This window comes from Molossus molossus, unplaced genomic scaffold (assembly GCF_014108415.1).
Source record: "Molossus molossus isolate mMolMol1 unplaced genomic scaffold, mMolMol1.p scaffold_m16_p_1, whole genome shotgun sequence".
Classification (NCBI taxonomy): domain Eukaryota; kingdom Metazoa; phylum Chordata; class Mammalia; order Chiroptera; family Molossidae; genus Molossus; species Molossus molossus.
This window is the reverse complement of record NW_023425344.1, coordinates 61,150,456-61,156,455: the sequence shown is the minus strand read 5'-3', so window position 1 is coordinate 61,156,455 and position 6,000 is coordinate 61,150,456. Positions and strand designations below refer to the sequence as shown.

Below are 6,000 nucleotides of genomic sequence, written 5' to 3'. Positions count from 1 at the left end.
TAAGTAAATATATATCTGTTTAATTGGTCCCCTTTTATTAGAATTCTAGTTGGTTACATTTTTTGTGTTTGCTTCATTTACCAATGTTGACATAAATATTCTGATACACACATACTACAATAAGCAATATCCTTGAATACATTTTTAGAAGTAGATTGTTTAGTGCCTAAAATCATGTACTTTTAGAAAGTTTTAAAGCTTCCAGAAATTAGGATACTTTGAGTCTCCCACCAGCTATGAATAAGAGTTCCCTGTTACCTTAAGTCTCACCAGCACTGGGTCTTATGTTTAAAAGAACTTTGCTGACCTAAAAGTTAAAAGCAGTTTTTTGTTTTAATTTGGTTTGCCTTGATTTGGAACATTCATTCCATGTTGTTGTCTATTTATATTTATTTTCCTAATGAAGTCATACCTTTAGCTTATTTTTTTTCTGTTAGACGTCTTTGAAAAATAATTCTAGTAGCTCTTCATGTATTGAGGATAAAGTCACTTATCTCTTATATATATTGGAAATATGTCTTTCTTTTTTCTTTTTTTTCGATTTAACAAAGTTTATTTTTCAAAATGTACACCTGGTGACCTGTTGTTCACGCATCTTCTCCAGCAGCAGGGGCATCCCCACCTTTTGTGCTCCTGGTGTAAATTACTTGAGCTCTGTGCTTGGAGACTAGTTTAAGAAGCCCTTTGCTGAGGAGCTCCTGAAGGGGGCCCTGGCCACGGAGCCACGGATCTTCACTCTCTCAGAGACGACAGCCGGGGTTATGAGCTTATAGTTGGGAACCTCCTTACAGAGCTTGTCATATGTTGCTTTCTCCAACAAGACTAGGTTGTTGAGCTTGTCCCGGTCTTTGCCTTTGGACCACTTCTTCTTTTTGGCTTTGCCCCTGGACTTGTTCACTGGGTCCTTGTCTTTCTTGGCTGACTTCCCACCATCTTTCTTCTTGTCGTCCTTGGGCGGCACAGCGAAACCCCAGGAGCAGCGGTGACCACCGCGGCCTCCACAAGATGTCGGACGAAAAGCTGTTTTTCAAATTTCTGTTTGCCTTTTTGCATTTTGTGTTTTATTTCCTAAAGAGTTTAAACTTCTTTTTTATCCCTACCCGAGGATATTTTCAGTCAGAGTGGGAGGAGGAGGAGAGAGAGAGAAACATCGATGTGAGAAAGACACATCGATTGGCTGCCTCCTGCATTACCCTGATCTGGGCCAGGGACCAAACCGCAACAGAGGTACATGTCCTTGACCAGAATCAAACCCGTGACTCTTTGGCCCAAGGGCTGACACTCTAACTGCTGAGCCAAACTGGCCAGGGCCAGAGTTAACTATTCACAAGAAAATTTCTTATGTATCCTTTCAGAAGGTTTCTATTTCTATACAAAAATATAGACTATTCCTAAAAATACCCTCCATGGGATAATACTGAATATAATGTTCTGCATCTTGCTTTTGTCAATTAACATGAAATCTTTGATCTTTTTTACATCACTGTGTATAGATCTGTTACTCTTTATTGTATGCTGTAGTATGCTACATAAATATGCCATGATTTACTTTACTAGTTGTTTTTGGTGCTCTTTTGGTTTCTCCCCATACGTCTCTGACACCCTCCCAGCCATTGTGCCTCTGATGGAGCCCAAGGTGAGTGCCTGTGAGATGGAGTTTATGTGCGGGCCCTTTAAACGGATGTCTGGGTTACAGGTGGCCTTCTGTCTCACCTGGGTGGATGGAATCCCACCAGTTTTCACAGCCAGATGTTATGTGACTCCTCTTCTGGCACTGGTGGCCCAGGCTGGGGAGACTGGAATGGGGCTGAGACGCCTCACTCCTCAGAAGGGACTTCTGCTGCTGCTTCTTGATTTCCTCATTTGAACTACTTCTGTTCAGCTAGTCTTCAGATGGTTATCCAGGTTGATTGTCCTATAACTTAGTTGTAATTTTGATATGGTCCTGGGAGGAGGTGAGTTCAACATCCATTCACTTACTCCACCATGTTGACAAAGGCCCCTCCCATTTCTTTTTTTTTTTTATCCTCACCCGAGGATATTTTTCCATTTTTTGTACAGATAGAGTGGGAGGGAGAGAGAGGAAGGGAGAGAGAGAGAGAAACATCGATATGAAGGGACACATCGAGTGGCTGCCACCCGCACGACCAACCAGGGCCGGGGACAAACTGCAACCGAAGTACGTGCCCTTAGCGGGAACCGAACCCGGGTCTCTCCGGACCGCAGGCCGACACTCTAACCGCTGAGCCAAACTGGCCAGGGCCTTTTTTATTTATTTTTATTTTTTTCAAATCTTTATTGTTGGATGTAAAATGTATTACAGATGTTCCACATTTTCCCCCCATTGACCCCCTCCTCCCCACTCCTGCCCCCTTCCCACCTTTTCCCACACTATTGTCTGTGTCCATTGGTTATGCATATAAGTTCTTTGGTTTATTTCTTCCCACCCCCCACAACCCCTTTCCCTTTGAGGTTTGTCAGTCTAGCAATGAATTTGTACTTCTTAATCTCTTCACCTTTTTCACCCATTCCCCAACTGGCAACCAACAAAATGTTCTCTGTATCTATGAGAATGTTTCTGTTCTTCCTGTTCATTTTGTTTGTAGATTCCATTGTTGATAGATATGTATTCATTGCCATTTTGTTTGTTCATATATTTTATCTTTTTATTCAAAAAGACCCTTCATCATTTCATATAATAACGGTTTGGTAGTGATGAACTCCTTTAACTTTTTCTTGTCTGGGAAAGTTTTTATATGTCCATCAATTCTAAATGACAGCTTTGCAGGATAGAGTAATTTTGGTTGTAGGTTCTTGGTTTTCATCACTCTGAATATTTCTTGCCACTCCCTTCTGGCCTGCAGTTTTTTTTGAGAAATCAGCTGACAGCCTAATGGGTACTCCCTTGTAGGTAACTAGCTGCCTTTCTCTTGCTGCTTTTAAGATTCTCTCTTTGTCTTGAACCTTTTGCATTTTGATGATGATGTGTCTTTGTGTGGGCCTCTTGGGGTTCATCTTGTTTGGGACTCTCTGTGCTTCCTGGACTTGTATGTCTGTTTCCTTCACCAAGTTAGGAAAGTTTTCTGCCATTATTGTTTCAAACAGGTTTTCGATTTCTTGTTCTCTCTCTTCTCCTTCGGGCACCCCGAAGATGTGAATGTTGGCATGCTTGAAGTTGTCCCAGAGGCTCCTTACACTCTCCTCATTTTTTTGGATTCTTTTTTCTTTTTGCTGTTCTGATTGGGGATTTTTTGCTTCTTTATATTCCAAATCGATGGTTTGCTCCTTGGATTTACATACTCTATTATTGAAGCTGTGTAAATTATTCTTTATTTCAGTTAATGCCTCCTTTAATTCTAACTGTGTATCCATGATTTCTAACTGGTCCTTTTTTATGCTCTTGAGGCCCTCCCTAAGTTCGCTGAGGTTCTCACTAAGTTCACTGAGCATCCTTATAAGCAGTATTTTGAACTCAGTATCTGTTAGGTTGCTTATCGCCCTTTCGCTTAGTTCTTTTCTTGGGGTTTTGTTCTGTTCTTTCATTTGGGACCTGTTTCTTTGTCTCCTCATTTTGGCTGCCTCCCTGTGTTTGTTTCTGTGTATTACTTAATGAGAGATATGGGGCTCGCTGAGACCCGATGGTGCTCGTTTGAAAGTATTTAGGAAAACCCTGAAGCAGGATCCAAGACCGGCCAATCCTATGGTTAAGCAAGTGGCAACAGCTTGGGTGGGCTTGAAAGTTGTGTGGGGCGGGGCGGGGCCTCAGGGAGTCAGCAGGGCGGGGCTACCAGTGTGAGCCAGGTTGCTGGAGTCCCAGATATGGCTTCTGTCTGCCGCCCCTGAGAAGGGCTCACCAAAGGAACAAAGGCCTCTTACAGCACGTTTGTCCCCGAGGAAGCCCCCTCTCCAGCCCTCGCTCCAGTGCCAAACAGCTCAGTTCTTCCCTGTGTGTCTCTGGCACCCCTCGAGCTGCCTCCGCTCCGAGCTTAGAGGGAGAGAGTCGGATAAGTCCGTGCGCGGGCCCTTTAGGGAGCTGCCTGGGGCTCCAGCCAGGTCAGCTTTCCTGAGCCTCAGTTTCCACTGGTTTTTCCAGCCAGAAGTTATGGGGACTTCTCTTCCTGGCACTGGAACCCTGAACGGGGCACCTGGTGTGGGACGGGGACCCCTCAGTCCTCAGGAAGGACCTTCCCAGCCGCGGGAGCCTCCTGATTTTTATCCACCACGCTTGGGTGTGGGACCAGCCCGTCTCGCCGCCACCCCTTGCGCTGCCGCCCCGTCCTACCAGTCTGGATGTGGCTGCTTTTTTTTTTTTTAATTCCGTAGTTGTAGGACTTCCATTCAGCTTGATTTCAGGCGGTTTTGAATGATGGTTGTTCTGTAGTTTAGTTGTAACTTTGATGTGGTTGTGGGAGGACGCGATACCGCGTTTACCTACGCCGCCATCTTGACCGGAAGTCGGCCAGGGCCTTTTTAAAAGTTATTTTGTTTCTTCATTTCTTAAGCACTGCTTAATTATTTTCTGTGTGTATACATGTTTTCATATGTGCTTGCATTAATAAAATGATAGTGTTGCACGCTATCATCTTGAAATGTCTCAGTCATTTCTTTGATCAGTAAAGCTTTATGTATATGTGAGATTAGTCATCAGAGTAATAATTATTTATAAGACCTAATATGATTACTTCTATCATGAACGTGAATAATAATGCATCTCAATTTATATACAATCTTATGTAACTCTTTTGTTTGATAAAATATAGTCTAAGTAATTAATTACTGCTCATATTCTTCATTGATGAGCATGTATTAATAATTTAAAAGGTTTTTTATTGATTGATTTTGAGAGAGAGAGAGAGAGACATCAATTTGTTCCACTTATTTATGTATTCATTGGTTGATTCTTATATGTGTCCTGACCTGGAATCAAACCCACAAACTTGATGTATTGGGGGTGACACTTTAACCAACTGAGCTACCCGGCCAGGGCCAATCATTCTTCAAAATAATTTTTACAGCTTGACATTTCATATATTTTTGAGTAATCTGTATAATGAGCTTGATTATTTAAAAAAGACAACATGACTTCATAGTTTGATTGAAAATATGATGAGATCTACAGCAATAAATATATGGTAGTAAATATTATTAACAGTTGTTACATCTGGGTTATGGGAAGTTCGGTTTTTCTCCTTTTGATTACCTATGTTTAAACATTTATTTATTATAGCCACATATAACCTTGTTTAAAAATTAAATAACATCTTAAACACTGTGTTTGTCAACAGAGCTCCTAGGAGAGCCACGAAAAGGGGTCCAGAGGGAATGTGGGTATGAGACTGTGGCTCCGAATTTCGTTCTGTTCCTTCACAGGCTCTTTAGGCAGTTGAGCAAAAATAATTTTTATGGTCTTCACTCTTTCTAGGAATGCATTATTTAAGCAGGTGAACATATTTAGCTTTTTAATATTTATGACCTTTTATATGAAAAAGAAATGTGAGTACTGGAGACCTCCTACTTGTAAATAGTCTTTTGGTTTTTCCTGACTACAAGTATACATATTCTGAAATGAATATACTAAGCATCAGTATTAGTTTACTAGGCCTCCCATAATACGTACATGGACTGAGTGGTTTAAACAACACATTTATTGTCTCACAGTTCTGGGGGGTAGAAGTCTGAGGCCAAGGTGTTGACATAATTGCTTCTCTCTGAGGGCTGTCTTCTTCCTGTGCACAGTCTTCCCTCTGTTGTTGTCCGCGTCCAAATTTCCTCCACCTATAAGGACACTAGTCATATTGGGTCAGGGCCTACCTAATGACCTCATTTCGTCTTAAATGTCTATAAAGACCCTATATCTATATGCAGTCACATTCTGAGATGCTGGGTTAGGACTTCAACATATGAATTTTGGAAAGGAAACAATTCAGTCCATAAGAGCATCTGAAAAATGCTATCTATTCAGATGTTCTTTGGTTCTGTAACCACACATGGCTCATATAC

General features: G+C 41.7%; 1 pseudogene; it reads right to left on the bottom strand.

Annotated features, from left to right (window-relative positions):
• Positions 1-587: 587 nt before the first annotated feature.
• The window catches only part of LOC118627528, a 103,942-nt pseudogene continuing 98,529 nt past the window's right edge, over positions 588-6,000 (bottom strand).